Here is a 16,597-nt window from a genome sequence, read left to right on the forward strand (position 1 = left end):
TCCACAAACTCTTAGGGAACACCTACTGTTGGGCTTGGGGCACTGGAGAGAAAGAAATGGGCAAAGCTGGTGAGGTACCTGTCTTAAGCAGCATGTATTACCAAGGGGAAAGAGAAAGAGATAGGGAAAACCAAAAATCCCAACTACATGAGATCATCTTGGATAATGATAAGTAACGAGAGAAAGATGGGGCAGTGAGGCAGTGCAGGAGAAGAGGCATTAGGTGGGAAAGAGTCTAAAACCTGATCTTGTCTCTCATCTCAAACCTGATGGAGACGGAGCCAGCCTGGCAGCAAGCAATGGGGAAAGCACACTCCCGGCTGAGAAAACCATTGTAAGCAGAGTGAGGCTGGGCTTGTGCAGAGAGCAGGATGCAGGCATGGTGTGAGCAAGGGTTGATGATGAAGGGGCTGGCAGGGCCAGAACAGGCAGGGCCTCTACCATGGCCTTGGGTTGAGGATTTGGATGGTATTCCAAGGGCATCGCTTTTATAAGACGCACGAGCAATGGGACCGTTTCTGTGGTGTGTGTCCAGGCACCGTTACTGAGGGTGGCTGGTCAGAGGCAAGCTGCGAAGCCCTGCAGGAAGGCCATTTGCTCCCCTGTGGCCCTGGCTGCCCAGTCCATTGCCTCCCTGGGCTCTGGCTTTGAAGTAGGACACGCAGGAGACCAGCGAAGGAAGGGCATGCTGCTCACGGAACATCCTCAGATCTTCTCTGGGTGCCTCTTTCTTTATTTACCCAGGAAGGAGCCGTTGTGCTTCTTATTCTGGTTGGAAGTCTTAGTAAATTGAAAAATATTGAATTCCTGAACAACAACAACAAAAACACCCATGTTATTTCATAGAATGACTCACTAAGCATGCTCCCTGTTGAATCCACAAGAGTAAATAGACCTGTGTGCTTCATGGCCTTTAACACTCACCTGCCACTGAGCACATGACCACACACACTTTGTTATATATTTGTTTTTGTAAACTTCAGTGTGTATGTGTAAATTGGTGGTTTACAGAGCACATCGGTGTTTCCCTCCACAGTGCAGGCACATCTTGTCTTAGTCATTGGTTGCAAACCCCACAGGGAAGCACGGTATCCCTTTGTCCTCCTCCTGCTTCCCCTCGGCATTGCTCTGTTTTTCTGAGCGCTCCTGGACTGTGCGCTTGGATAAATGCCACCCTTTAGATCGCTAATGGCTGTTATTACTAGGTGTGTGTACCTCTCCACGGCAGACCTTACAGGCTGAGAATTGAGCCAGGAGGAGGGGCTCATTTTGAGACCCGAGGAGACTATGGACTAAACCTCTGGCCAGTCAGCCTGGTCTTCTTCATGCTTTGGAGTTAGGTTCCACAGTTTCCTGGCCTCCCAATGAATCCCTTTCAGAGCAGTTGGCAGTGGTAGCCACACACTGCATAGTTCTTCTGGTAAGTGTCATGGAGACAAGGGTTCCCGCCATCCGTCAGTCAGTTGGGCTGGTGGTTCCCATGCGTCTAGAGTGGCCTTCGCTCCTCCTACCTCTCCACAAGGACAGCGTGGCCGTTGCTCCTAAGACCCCAGTCACTGCTCACCCTAGTTGGAAGTGGAACATTCTTTGTGAACCATTCTTATTAGCATTTTGTCATTTTTCTTTTTGTTTCCGTGGTTCTGTTGTGATGTCACCTACGTGTTTTCTCAGATGAGCAACGTGCATCTTCTCCTTTTTCTTTGGTCAGATTTACCAGTGCTCTGTCCATTTTTATTCATCCTTTCAAGTCACCCACTTCTAGTGGCGTTGGCTCTCTCTTTGGTTTATCCGTTTTATTTCTTTCTGCTGTAATTGTTATGACTCGTTTTCTTCTGCTGACTGTCAGCCTGGGTTGCTGCTCTTTTTCTTCATTGCAAGAGAGCGCGGGTGAAGGTGCTGATTTTGATTCTTCTTTTGTGATGTGTGCGTTCATGGCTGTAGCTTGTCCTCAGTGCTTCTTCTGCTGGGTCCAGACTGCAGATGCTGTGTTTCTGATCTGATACAAGGAGCCTTTGCATTTCCTTTTTTATTTCTTCTTTACCCAGTAGTTTTAAAGCATGGTGTTATTTATTTTCTGTAGCTTCATTTTATTCCCTCTGATCTTCTGTTGTTGATTGCGATCTGAGAACACGCCTTACAGTGTTTTGATGTCTTCAAATAGAGGGATGCTTGCTTCGGGGCTAATGTGGCCTATTCTGGAGACGGGTCCGTGTGCACTGGGGAAGAATGTATACTGTACGGTTGTTGGGAGGAATGTTCTCTGTGTGTCTACCTGGTGAGGTTGGCTGCTGTGCTGTTCCGTGTTTTTAGTGAATGTCTTTCCCACTGTTCTCCTTCTCCTGCATTGAGAGTGGTATACTAAAGCCTCCTATTATTGTAGAACTGTCTTTTTATCATTTCAATTCTTTTACAGCTTAATGTACTTTCAGTCTCTGTCACTGGGTGTGTAGGTAACTATTATGGCTCTCTTATTCAATCTACTACTTTTTAATTATTGTCAAATGACCTTGTTTAGGGAGCCCGAGTGGCATAGTGGTTATGTGTTGGGCTGCTAACCACAAGGTCAGCAGTTCAAACCCACCAGCCACACTCTGTGGGAGAAAGGCTTGGCTTTCTACTCCTATAAAGCATTCCAGTCTCAGAAGCCCACAGGAGCAGTTCTACTCTGCCCTCGAGGGGCACGAGCAGTCAGATACGACTCAATGCAGCGAGGGTTTGTTTTTCTCCTTTTCATGAATGTCCTTTTTAATCTTATACTGGAGTTAGAAAACCAAAAGGGAAGAGCATGCTCAGCATATCTCAAGCTAAAGACCTAAAACAATAAAAACAAATTCAGGCCTCAAGATGCAATATTGGAAGATTCTATGAGCAAAATATTGTCTGATGCAGGAAGCATCCAAAGAAGATAGAAAGAACACAGTCGCGGCACCAGGAAGAACATGCCAACAGTCCACCGTTTCGGGAGGCAGCACATGCGCAAGAACCGCTGGTGCTGAAGGAAGAAGTCCAAGCTGCACTGAAGGCATTGGTCAAAGACTCGGCTCCGGGAATTGAAATGTTTCCACAAGCCGATGAAACACTGGAAGCGTTTACTTGGCTATGCCAGGGAATATAGAAAAACAGCTATGTGGCCAACTGACTGGATATGTTAGTCCAGGCAGACTAGAGAAACAAATTCACTGACGCTCATATGCATATAAGAAAGAGTTTGATATACAAGAGCAATTGAATATTGAGAAAACATCCCAGTTCAGATCAAGCCCATATGTCAATACCAATCTATGAATTCCTCTTCAGACTCATGAAACACATGCAATGATGCCGAATGCAGGATGATCACAGGCCAGTGAGTGGAAAGTATTGTGGATCCAGTAGCAATGGAAGCATCTCAGCACTGGCAGGGGTCTCCACATGACTCCTTCAGCTCCAGAGCTCTAGTGTAGCTCCATGTGTCCTGTCAGCAAGCATGTCTGGCAGGGAGTGAGCATGTGTCCCTGCTCCAGTGAGCTGTTTATCTCCTTAGCACCTCCAAAGGAGGTCATCAAGCTGTGACCTGATTGACAGGCTAAACTCCACCCCTTCACTCAAGTGACAACCAACTATTGTAACTACCACACTGGAAGAGATCCGTATTTGTACCCATTCCAAAGAAAGGGGGCCCAACGGAATGCAAGTAAAATTTCGCTGAAGATCATCCGCCAACGGTTGCAGCAATACATTGACAGGGAGCTGCCAGAGGTTCAGGCCCGATTCAGAAGAGGATGTGGAGCAAGGAACATAATGTCAGATGGATCTTGGTTGGAAGCAGAGAATACCAGAAAGATGCTTCCCAGTGTTTTGTTGACTGTGCAAACGCCTTCGACTGCGTGGATCGTAGCAAACTGTGGATCACCTTGAGAAGACTTGGGACTCCACAACACTTCATTGTGCTCGTGTGGAACCATGCACGTGGATCAAGAGGCGGGCGATGCCAGCAGAAAAAGGGATACTTTGTGGTTTAAAATATGGAAAGGTGTGGACCAGGGTTGCATCCTCTCACCATACTTAATCTGGATTATATGGAAGAAGAATGTGGCATCAGGATCGGAGGAAGACTTATTAACAGCCTGTGCTTTGCAGATAACACAGCCTCGCTTACTAAAAGTGAAGAGGGATTTCGAGGCACTTGCTGATGAAGATCAAGGATTGCAGCCTTCAGTGTGGATGACAACTCAGCGAAAAGGAGACCCAAATCCTCACAGCCAGACCAGTAGAGAACATGATACATGGAGAAAGATGGAGGTTGTCGAGGATTTTATCTTAGTTGGATCCACAATCAATGCTCATGGAAGGTATCAGTTAAGATTAAAGGACACATTGCAGTTTGGTAAATCTGCTATACAAGCCTTCATTAGAGTGTTGAAAAGCAAGGATGTTACTTTGAAGGGCAAGGTGTGCCTGACTCAAGTCATGGTATTTTCAGCTGCCTTTATATGCATGTGAAAATTACACAGTGCCAGTGAGTGTTGCTGCTGTGTGGTTGTTTTTTTTAATATGGACCTTGATACATATTATGTGTGATGCATATGTCCCTCTGGACGCTTAGAGGTTTTGTGGGACATATATGCCCCTGTGGTCCCCGAGCCACACTGTAGATTTCTTTACAGTGAGCCTGGCATCATTGTGAGAAATACAATTTCCAATCACACCTCCGGGATACCCCACCTCAGACCATACTCTTCAAAAGTAGCTCTTGGGGACACACACCCATTTGTTCTGTTACAGCCAGCGATGCAGGTCTCTACCTGCCAGCAGTGGATTTCAGTAAGAGAGGGAAAACCCCAAACTCACTGCCATCGAGTTGACCCGGACTCACAGAGATTTTATAGGGCAGGGTAGAACTGCTCCTGTGGGTTTCTAAGACTGTAACTCTTTATGGGAGTAGGAAGTCCATCCATTCTCCCTTTGAGTGGCTGGTGGTTTTGAACTGTTGATCTTGTGGTTAGCAGCTCAACTAGTAACCAATGCTCCACTAGGGATCCTCCTCGGTGGGAAAGCAGTTTCCAATAAACCCCAGGAGAGGAAAGAGTTAAGAGTTTTTGTTTGATTTAAAGAGGGCTTAGAGGACTAATTTTGATTTGTGGTTTCAGGAATTCCGCCACGCTCTGTGGATCCAGGAAGTCTAGATTGCGATGAGAATTTGAAGTTCTTTTCTGAACTTCTTCCCTTTTGATCGAGGTTCTCCTGTAGACCGTTTGATCAGAACACTGAGTGATGATGGCTGCCACGATCCGCTCTCCTGACTCATGGCAGAGGAGAGAGTTGTGCAGGGAGGCAATTAGCCACGTCTCTCACAGCCGCCACCTACCCCTGGCTCTCAGGCTGTGCACAGTTGCTTGAGTTTGGGGCATGATTTTTAGCGAAGCTCATTCAGTCTGTCACAGTTGCCACCCTGTCCCAAAGCCCCAGAGCGTGTGCATATCCCTTACAGTAAGGGATCATGGTAGTTCCCTTTCACTGGACACTCAGCACCTTCCCAGGCTCCTCTACAGCACAAGGCAGCTCCATCTTGGATCAAGGCCCATTAGCAGGTCTGCCCTCCCACCCCCCGCCCTGGAAACCAGCTCCTACTGCTTCACCAGCACTAACTTTCGCCCGCTCCCTTCTTCCCTCACCCCACCCCCTGGGAGTTATGTTCCTGTTAAGTGAAAGAGTAAACTGGCAGCACCAGGTCTCAGCAAAGGCAGAAGGAAGCTTTAAGAGAAGCAATCTGAACAGGGAAAGGGGATGTGGTGGGGGGTTGGAATCTCAAGGCTAAATATACTCGGCCACCTCTCTCTGTTTGCAAGAGCAGCCTGAAACGGAGCAAAAGAAAATGCCTTTCCGCAGATGTACTTTCCGTCTGACCTTCTCTGTCGAAGCACACCCGCCGTCTCACCTTCAATCACATTCTCGGTGAACTTCAATTTCTCAGCAGAGCAGAGTTCACCGACCAGCATGCTGCAGACACATGTTGTTGGCCTCTGCCCCGCTGACTTACACAGTGTCTTTCACAAATGTGAATTGCCAGCTGACATTTAAGAATTAGGAGGTTCCGTATGAAAATCCGAATCAAGAGCTGCTCTTGAAAAGCAGCAGATTTCGGGCTCACATTCTCACCTGACAGCAATGAGCTGGAGCTGAGGAAGAGATGCCCCCAGAGCTGGTATGTGCGCCCCAGTTTGCCCCAGTCCCCACCACTTGGTCCCAGGCACTGCTGTAGATAAGGTAGCTGGAAAGGATTGGCTTGGTTGAGTTGAATAGGCTGGGCTAGATGCTGTGAATTCAGCTCTGACTTATGGCAACTCAACTGCACATCAAAACAGAACATTGCCTAGTTCCGTGTCAGTCAGGAGCCCTGGTGGCACAGTGGTTACAAGTTGGGCTGTCAACCACAAGTTCCACAGTTCGAAACCACTTCTCGCTGTGTGGGAGAAAGATGTGACTTTCTACTCCTAAAAAGAGTAGAAACCCCTAGGAGCAGCTCTCCCCTGTCCTCTGAGGTCACTGTGAGTCAGAATGGACTCGATGGCAGTGAGAGAGACCTTTGTCATCCTGTGCTCCCTGGCATGTGTGCGTCCATTGCGGCTCTTGTACATGTCTATCTCGTTGGGGCCTCTCTCCTCCCTCACTGGCCCTCTGCTTCACCAAACAGAATATCCTCCTCTAACGTGGATTCCTCTTGATGATGAGTCCCAAGCGAGTTGGACAGTCTTCTGTTGTGATCCAGAAGGTGTTCACAAGGTAGGTAGATCGACCGGCTTTTCATTCTAGTCTGTCTTAGTCTAAAAGCTCTGCTGAAGCTTCTGCAAGGCACTGAAGGTCAGTGTGAATGAAATGATCTTCATGGAGGGGAGCGCGGTGATGAGAAAATAAGACAAATAAAGCAAAGGGATCGAGACATAAGGGAAGGAATGACTGTGTTTTCTGGGGGATGCAGGGGTGTGTCTTGGATCAGGTGGGAGTGAGAAAGTGAGCCATCAGGTGAAGAAGAGGATCCTAGGACCAGAGGGAGAGGGCAGTAAGGAGCCGTCAAGCAAGAGCAATTGAACAAGGGTGTGAAGAAGAGGATGCGGAGGACCGAAGGAACCATTGGTTTACTTTTACAATCTTTATTCATTTTTACCATCGGCTTGCTGGTCCACTTCAGTTACCGTATATATACTCGAGTGTAAGCCGACCCGAACATTAGCCGAGGCACCTAATTTTACCACAAAAACTGCATAAATGTGTGCTGAAAAGCTCAGCTTATACAGGAGTATATATGGTACTTTTGTTCTCAGGATCATCACAATTCTTGCCGAATTTCACAGTGAACCACAAGCGACTTGCTTGTTTTGTCTTTAGTTTCTGCCTCCTTCCAGAAGCCCACGCGTTTCCTCTTCGCCTTGGTAAGCCTTTGCATTGGCAGGTTCAGTGCACTTCTGTTTTTCACCCCGTGGTTGTAATATTTCACGTGGATTCGCTGCAACATTCACATCAACTTGTTTTCTGAAGGCAACATCCAACGGCAAAGTTTCCTAGTGCATTCTTTTGTATTTCAGTTCTTGAGGTCACGTGAGTTTTGAAGTGGTCAAGATGTGGCATTCTGCTCTGCGTCCGTTAAAAAGTCAGCCTGGGGTTTTGACTAGCTTAGCAACTCCAGTGAAAAGGGGTCCCTCTTTCTAAAGAACCCTAAATCCAATCTACATCCCAGGGCTTGGTTGACTGTCGATGGGGTATGAGTTGTGTGGTGTAGTAGGTATTACGGGCACCATTTAAGTTATCAGGAATGAAGCAAAGGGTACATGTTTGTTATTAATAAGATAGCTGTTTTGCTGATAATGTGTGATCGATATATAAAAATTCAAAGGATACAAAGAATAAAGCGTTCTTCATAACCCCACTGCCCCAGTTAAAATCACTGTGTGCCGTGGGTGGGTAGCCATCCAGACTCTGAAATGCTATCCAAGAGAAGACAGTTGCTTTGGTCCTGGCTCATCCCCCAATCTGCATAATTCCCACAATCCTCGAGCTTAGGGCTAAGTCCATAAGAGAATGATGGTTTGCGGGGAGACTTGTCCACTCTGACATTCCTGGAATGTCTTTGAGTTTTTCTTTCCATTGAGCGACTCACGGGGTGCGGGGGGGTGGTGGTGCGGGGGGGGGGGGGATGTTGTCTCACGGTTACAGCTCAGTGTTCTAAAGCTCATTCTCACTGGCTTACACTGACGAGAAGGACTGTCCCAGCCACATGCCACCAGCAGGTCCGCCATGGCCCTCCATCCTTCTTGCCTGTTCGGTGTGGCTGTGACCTCCCTGGCCAAGTGTCTCTTAGTGCAATAGCGCCCCCCATCCCCCCAGCAAGGCTCTGCAGCAAACTCTTGATTCATCTTTCATTCATTTCAATGTCAAGATTTAAAAGGGAAGGTCAAGAGAATGACTTGGGAAGGAGAAGGGATGACAAGAGGCAAAGACACCAATGGGCACGAAGAGGACCCGACATAAGGCTTCTGGAGCAGGGAGTTTTCTGGGATTGTCCCCAGGATACCAGCTCTTCCACCAGCACTGTGCCCCGTGCGTTTAATCACGCCCTACTGGATGCACATGGAAAGCCCAAGGACCCCGCAAGCCACAAAGGCAAAGCAAGGGCGCTGTTAACTCTTCAGGATGTAATGGTACGGTGGATCGTCAGCAGCTGAGCCATGAAGGGCCAGGATCTTTTCCACCGCCAAGGAGCTGAGCCACAGGATGAGCCCCGCATGAGAATTAGGTGCATCTGATAAAATCATCTAGAGTCACCACGGGATTTGCATTTAACCTGGCCCACTCACCAGAAGATCTAAAGCATAGATTTTTCTTTAGTGACGGTGTAAACATGCTTTGAAAAGATGACATTGGTGAGCCTTTGCTAAGTGCCAGCCACTGTGCTGAGTGTGGAATCACCACAGGAACCTTAGGCGTTCAGTGCTAGGTATCTTCCTTCCCGTTGTATAGTTTGGAGAACTCCAGGTACAGAGAAATGATGTCTCTTACCTAGACCTTTTAGGAAGGATGGGAAAGCCAGGCTCCACCACTCTGTATTCTTTGGAATTAACCACTGCAGGCTGGGAATTGGGTGACAACATGGTTCTGCTTCAGAAAAGGCCCAGCTCTCCACAAGGACAGCTTCTTGTGGACATGATTGATGGTGTGCCCAGAGGCAAAGTGTCCAGAGTTGGCTGTCCGTCAGTTAGGCCAGACAGTGTTTAATCAGTGACAGAGAGGAACTCTCCTCAGACAGATCGTGACCCCCAAAAGCTGACTGCCAGATGCTGTTTTCAGAAGTAATGCATGGAGCTGACGCCAAGGGCTCAAGCAGAAAGCAAATGCTTTGAGAATGATGATGGCAACAAATGTACAAATGTGCCTGACACAATGGGTGTATGTATAGATTGTGATAAGACTTGTATGAGTCCCCAATAAAATGGCTGGAAGAACAAAAGAAAAATAATGCAGAAGGAGTCCTGCGCCCCTCTCCCAGTTTTCCCCAACGGTAGAGTCTCACACAATGAACGACAGTACCATATCAAAACCAGGAAACTGACATTGAAATGTTCCTGCTGTACTTTCTAAACTGGGTCTCCTCTGTTCCCTTTCCCTCCAGCTACTAACGTTGCTACACTGCCTCATCTACCCACTCTCTTTTATTCTTTCCCTCTCAATATGGATGCTCTGAGGATTCGTGTTACCAGACTGTGTATGGCCAAGTACCGGCACCATGCCGCATGCTGACAGTCGGCCGGTATTCGGGTGTTGGGCATTATGCCATCATGCTGTATTGTCCCTATGGCTTTTCTGTATTTTTCCAAAGTGAAATGTTTAAAAAGAGGAAAGGAAAATGTGCATTAAAGAGGAAATGAACTGCTTCCATGGAACTAAGCATCAACACAGGGAAAAACCCCAAACCAGACCATTTCTATGGTTGGTTGTAACAGCCCGTGGCTGTGCAGCTGATTCACGGTGAGAAGGAGAGAAGGCACACACACATACAAATGCCCAGGCTTACTTTCCACCTGGGGTTCTGCCCTGAGGTAGGCTTGGGCCCAGCCAATGCTTCCAGCTCTTCGCGTGACTATATGACTTCCCAGCAAAGATTGAGAGCCCGTTAAAAGCAGAGTGATGAAAGCAAGGCACAGAATGCCTTGCTGCCCCGACAGAACCGACAGGTGACTTTATCTCATCCAAAGACAGGAGATTTAGAAAGTCTCACCTGAACCATACGGATAGAAGAAATAGCTCCGGCTATTGACAAGCTTCCAACCAAAGAAAGTCCAGAACCAGATGGCCTCCCTGCGGAATTCTAGCAAGTATTCAGAGACAAGATCACACCAATTCTACACAGACTCTTCAGACCATAGAAGAGGACAGCACACTCCCAAACTCATCTTATGAAGCGAGCATAACTCTGATAACAAAACCTGGCAAAGACGCTGCAAAGATGGAAAACGAAGACCAGTACTCCATATGAACATAGGTGTAAAAAGTCTCAACAGAAAATCTTGGCCAATAGCATCCAACAATATCAATAAAAAATAATGCATCATGATCAAGTGGCATTCCTACCAGGTATATGAGGATGTTTCAGCAGTAGAAAAACAATGTATACGCCATGTAGGCAAAACAAAGATCAGAACCACACGATCATATCAGCCAACGCAAAAAAGGCACTTGACAATATTGTACACCTAGTCCTGATGAAAACATTCAACAAAGCAGGAGTAGAAGGGAAATTTCTCAATACCATAAAAGTCATTTATGAAAAATTAATAGCCATCATTTTATTCAGTGGGCAAAAAATGCAAGCATCCCCCCTGAGAACAAGAACCAGACAAGAATGTCCCATATCACCACTCTTATTGAACAATGTACTGGAAGTCTTAGAATCAGTAGACAGCAAAGAGAAATCAAGGGAATCCAGATTGGCAAAGGAGAAGTAAATCACTCATTATTTATAGATGACATGATTTTAACTCCCAAAGACATGACAAAAAATGGTTGGAAGCAATAGAAAGATTTGGCAAGGTACAAGATATAATATTAACCAACAAAAAGCAGGTTCCTGTACACTAATAAAGAGCTCTGGGAAAAGAAATAAACTATTTACAATGGCCACACAAAAGATTAAATACTTAGGAATAAACCTAACCCAAGAAACAAAAGATGTGCATAAATAAAACCCCAAGATCACTATTACAATAAACTAAAGAGACAGCTCCATCAGTGGAAAAACATCCCATGTTCATGGATAGGAAGACATTGTGAAAATGTCAGTGTTTCCCAAAGCAATCTATAAATACAATTTCTATTCAGATCCCAACTCCATTCCTTAAAGAAATAGAAAAACGAGTTGTTAACTTTATACGGAGAAGGAAGAGACCTAGAATAAGGTCTCTTCATTTTCCCATCAACTAGAATTTCTTAAGGCGATGATTAGGACACCTCTCACAACCCAACCTCAAAACCTGTTACCTAGCCACAGTAGTTAAAACACCCAGGTGCTGATAACAATGATAGGTACATAGACCAATGGAGCAGAATAATAGGAAACTCGGAAATAAACTTCCACCTACAGACAATGGATCTTTGACAAAGGGCCAAAAATGGGGAAAAGAGAAGCTCATCAACACATGGTACTGGGAAAAATGGATCTCCATTTGCAGAAGAATGAAACAGGACTTACTGCTCACCCCACGTATAAAAACTAACCACACAATGACATGGATGGACCTGGAGAACCTTATGTCAAATGAAGTTAGTCAATCACAAACGGACACACATTGTATGAGACCTCAATACCCAAGACAAAGACTTTCATACAGGCTTTCATGGGGAGGTCCCCAAGGGAGGGAGAGGCTATGGGTGGGAAGAACTAGAGGGATGACTGACAGGTAGTGACTTGGGTGAAAGAGAAGGTGGAGGCCCATCACAGGGAGAAGAGAAATCAGTGAGGTGGGCCAGGCTAGACTAGGAGGGCTGTGGTGAATGGTGAGTGACTTGAGCTACTGAATACAAAGTTGATGGTCTGAAATGTAAATCCCACTACTTAATTCACAGTTTTAAAATTCATCCCAGCAAAGGGTCAAGGAAAGGAGAAGTGTTTGTAGGTGGTAGAACCGTGGTTCTAAAAATGCGATGTGCATGACAACCAGGCAGGTTGCTTGTTTTCCGTGCGGCTTTGTAGGTCTCATTTTACAGCAAAGTGAATTTGTCTCTATGAGCTCACAGGTATCTAACAGAATAACTCCAAGGGACTCTGAGCCAGAAAGCCTGAAGAATACATTTCAAAGGGGATCCGTTTCTTAGTTACCTTGAACGGTTATGGCTGGTAGTCGGTAACAGTCAACGATAGTCGGTAACAGTCAACGAAAGATATTTTTTAAAATTCAAACTTAAAGCCTCTGCTCATGTTTAATATAAAATAGTATAACTAAAAAGGACATAAAACAACAACATGAAGCATGGGCTACAAAAGACACAGGAGGAGAGCACTTGGTCTGTCCTTGTCTGCGAAACAACGTCCTCTGCTTCTGAACACTCAGGGCAAGCGGCTCACTTCCAAAATAAGGAGTAGAAGCCATTCCCGCCAAAACCAAACCAGGCAGGAAAGCACAGTGCTTCCTGGTGACATCTGCTGGGGTGCAGCTCCGTTTCTCTGGGGTCCTCGACCAATAGGAAATCGCCATATATTTTAGAAATAGCTTCCTAAAACTGAATTCGACAGTTTTTGTTTTTGACTTTAAAGGCGTCAAATGCAAATAAGAGAAGAGGGATGTTGCATTGTGGTTAAGAACGTGAATGTAAACTCTTCATAATTGGTTTCTCTCATGCTCACATCTACAGTTTGTTTGTTTCAAGGAGCCCCATGGCCTACTGGGTTACACATTGGGCCGCTAACCGCAGGGTCAGCAGTTCGAAACCACCAGCTAAGGCTTCCTACTCCCATAAGAATCCCCAGTGTTGTAGAGGTGTTCAGGTCTGACGTATAGTCATTACGAGTCAGTATCAACCCGATGGCCGTGCTTTTTAAACAGATAATTTGCTTAAGTGAGGGGAAGAAATAAAGAGGCATGTTACTCCCGATAGTAATTTTGTGATAAAATCTGGGGAAGAGAAGGATAGAGAGATTGGGGGGAATGGGGGGGGGGCAGAGCCTAGACGGGCTGTGCCTGAGACTGCAGGGCCAGCTTTGGCTTGCCCGTGGTGGCTGCTGGGTGGACCTGCTGTCCTACTGTGGTCACTGTTGTCGCAGTTTTACTTTGAATGAGAAACTTATTCTGAGCAGGCCCGCTCTCTAGTTTGCCCATGTCCCTACCACGCCCTATTGCGTGATTCCCTTTGCTGTTTGACATTGTTACCCTGGTTCCCAAAGGCACGGGATATTGTGATTCTCCTTCCAGGGAGCAGAAGGAGGAAGTGACGAGCTCAGCGAGGCTGGAGAGCAGTGTTGTTTGGTGCCGCAGAGTCGACTTCTGCCCGTGGCGACCCCGTGTACAACAGCGGGAAACACTGCCCGGTCCTGCGCTGTCTTCACCATGGTTTCTTTGAGCCCATCGGAGAGAGAGGTGGATAGGTCTGTGTACACTCTCTGGGAACTGTCTAGACCTTGGCTGATTCACCCTCTTTTGGAAGATGATTTTCTTCTCTCTGACAAGAGGTTGTGTTGACCAGCTCATCTCCTGTAACTTGCCAGCTCTGAAATTGTTTGTCGTAGGGGAAGTTTTTTGGGGGAAACCCTGTTCCTGCTACATGATCCCTGTTGTTCTTGTTGTTACTGTTAGGTGCCAGCAAGTCATTCCGGCCCACAGACACCGTACGCACAGTAGAACGAAACCCCGCCCAGTCCTGCACCAGCCTCACCGTCGTTCCTATGCCTGAGCCCATCATTTCAGCCACTGTCTCGATCCATCTTCTTGAGGGCCTTCCCCCGCTGGTCCATGTCCAAAGTATAAGACTCAGTCTCACTGTCCTCGCCTTCGAGAGTATCTGGCCTTACGTCTTCCAAGACAGATCAGTTTGTCCTTTTAGCAGTCCATGGTACTTTCAATATTCTTCTCCAGCACCACAATTAAAGTGCATCGATTCCTCTTCTGTCTTTCTTATTCAGTGTTCTATTTTCACTAGCATACGAGGCAATTGGGAAGGCCATGACTTGGGTCAGGTGCACTTCAGTCCTGATCCATGTGAGTAGAGTATATGTAATAGTTCACAGAGCTCATCTGAACCCTTTGAGAGTGAAACATCCTTTCTCTAGCCCAGATATAAGCTTCAAGGTAGCAGATACCTGATCTGTCCCATTGCCTGGTGTGTTTGATCCTTACAGCAGCACTAGGCAAAGCTCATTTGCAAATAAATATTTAAGCGAGTACAAGTGAGTGCATGAGTGAATGGTATAAATGTTGATTAGGGACCTTGACCAGCTCACGGGAGCTGACCCAGACCATCCTGTGGCTAAATTAGATCTGTGTTTCCCAGATGATGAATCGGGATCTGAGAAAGACTTGTGATGTTTGGTTAGAATACTCTGGGAGTTGGAGTTTGGATACTGAAATACTGGATTTTTCTGAAACCTTGTATTAATGAAAAAAGACTGTTTTAAGCTCTATCAGTGGTGTAGGTTGGGTAAGGATGGGGGTGGGGTGGGTCATAAGCCATAGCACTTGACCTCAGAAGCAAGGGCAGGGAGTGTTGGAGACTGTAGTGAAAAATCTCTACCCAGCTCAACTGGCTGTTACATGTGAGTACAAGAGCCCAGTGTTGCCAGGTGCTCTTGTTTTCAGAGAAGTCAAGTGTTTTAGGTTGGCTTATTAGAGAAGCAAGACCAGTGAAATGTGTATGTAAATAGAGTGAAATTCATATCAAGAAAATGGCCTATACGGTTGTAGAAGTAAGAAAATTCCAAGTCTGTGCAGTGGGACTGGAGTCTTCTCCTGACTTGTGTACCCATGGGGCTAATGATCAGCAGGAAGCCCAGCAGCTTGTGGCCACAGAGGCAAATGGATCCAAAGCTGATGCTTCTGTCAACTTGGCAGGGCTGTGGTTCTCAGACACTACAAGTAGATAACTTTGTGACCTGAGGTGAGCAGGGGAAAGAAAAGTTTCCTTTAGGGGGTGGCCTGGTCCCCCCCACCCCCCGCCCTGCAATTCGAGGGAGTACCCAAAAGAAACCAGAGTCCATTCTTTCTTTGTCCTTTATTTTTCTTTCCCCCTCCCAGTTTTTTGTTTTGTTTTGTTTTTACAAAGAAACCTTATTACCTTCAAAGTACTCTCCATTACACTTAATACATTTGTCAAATCTGTGATTCCATTCTTGGAAACATTTTTCAAATTCATCTGTTTGGATGGCTGACAGCACCGCCCTTGTTTTTTTTCTTCACCTCTTCTACGTCATCAAATCGCTGTCCTTTCATGTCCCTCTTCATTTAAGGAAAAAAAGAAATCGCACGGAGCAAGGTCAGGTGAGTCCGATGTGGGGCAAGAAAACTGGCACGCTGAGATGGCTGCAGGAACAGGTGCATTGTCTTGGTGGTAAAATCAGTCCCCTGTCTGCCACAAATCAGGCCTTTTTTGTTAGGCACACTGTTAATCTTCTCAGAAAGCTTGTTTAACAGTCTGCACTGGTGGAATGAAATCCAAATGCACTCTGAGTTGACATTTTCATCAGTTCAGGAAGTTGATGGACATCCAGAATGAGGTTTGTCATCAATCGACATTTTACGTTTTTGAAAGGAGAAAACCACTTGTACACTTGAGTTTTTCCCATAGTGCTGCCCTTTTAACCTGTTTTCAACATCACAACAGTTTCTGCAGCATCCCCCCTTCCCAAAAGCAGGAAACAAAATTTCAGAGCCACGTGCTGTTCTCTTAAATCACCCATCACAAAAAATGAGGTTCGAGCGAAACTGCTTTTATGAAAATATTCACTGTGACCAGAGAGAACCTTCCCAGGTGATGCCACTGGGTGCCCTAACTCAGAGCTAATTACTCGAGTAACTAGTGGGAAAACGGTATACTCCACAAGCTCTGCTCCAACCAGAGCAATTTCGGTTTGGGGGAGGTGTCCCCCTCATATAAATGGATGCTTTAGAAAAGTTTGCACTTCTCTCAACCCTGCATTCTTCTTATTGCCTGACTTCTGGGTCTTGGGACACATACCTCCAGAAGTCTCTGGTCCACTGCCTGACCTGGAGATTTTGGGTTTGCCACCCCCCATAACCTCATGAGCCAGAAGAATGCCCCACCTTGCTGCCGAACCTCCAGATTATGGTCTGTGGGCCCCTGCACCCGTGTGAGCCAGTAGAGGTCTCCAATTTGCCACCTGGCCCACGGATTCGGGACTTACCAGGCCTCCACGATTGCAGGAGCCATTTTCTCAGAAGTGAGTTCCTCTCACACCCACTGCTTCATTTACTGTGTTCCTCTGGAGAACAAAATATACCCGCTGGCCTGATTTGGCCTGCAGATTACTAGCTTACAACCTCTGGCTGAGAGAATGTCAGTTTCCAACAAAAAAGGGAAGAGGCTTCTCTCCTCTCTGGTACCCAGAACTGTCAGAGGCATT

The 16,597-nt window shown here is 46.4% G+C and overlaps 1 protein-coding gene across 3 annotated transcripts in view; it reads left to right on the plus strand.

Moving 5' to 3' along the window:
• KATNIP (katanin interacting protein) overlaps positions 1-16,597 on the plus strand; it is a 211,076-nt gene that overhangs the window by 83,964 nt on the left and 110,515 nt on the right. The window lies entirely within an intron of this gene.

Source organism: Tenrec ecaudatus, chromosome 12 (assembly GCF_050624435.1).
Source record: "Tenrec ecaudatus isolate mTenEca1 chromosome 12, mTenEca1.hap1, whole genome shotgun sequence".
Classification (NCBI taxonomy): domain Eukaryota; kingdom Metazoa; phylum Chordata; class Mammalia; order Afrosoricida; family Tenrecidae; genus Tenrec; species Tenrec ecaudatus.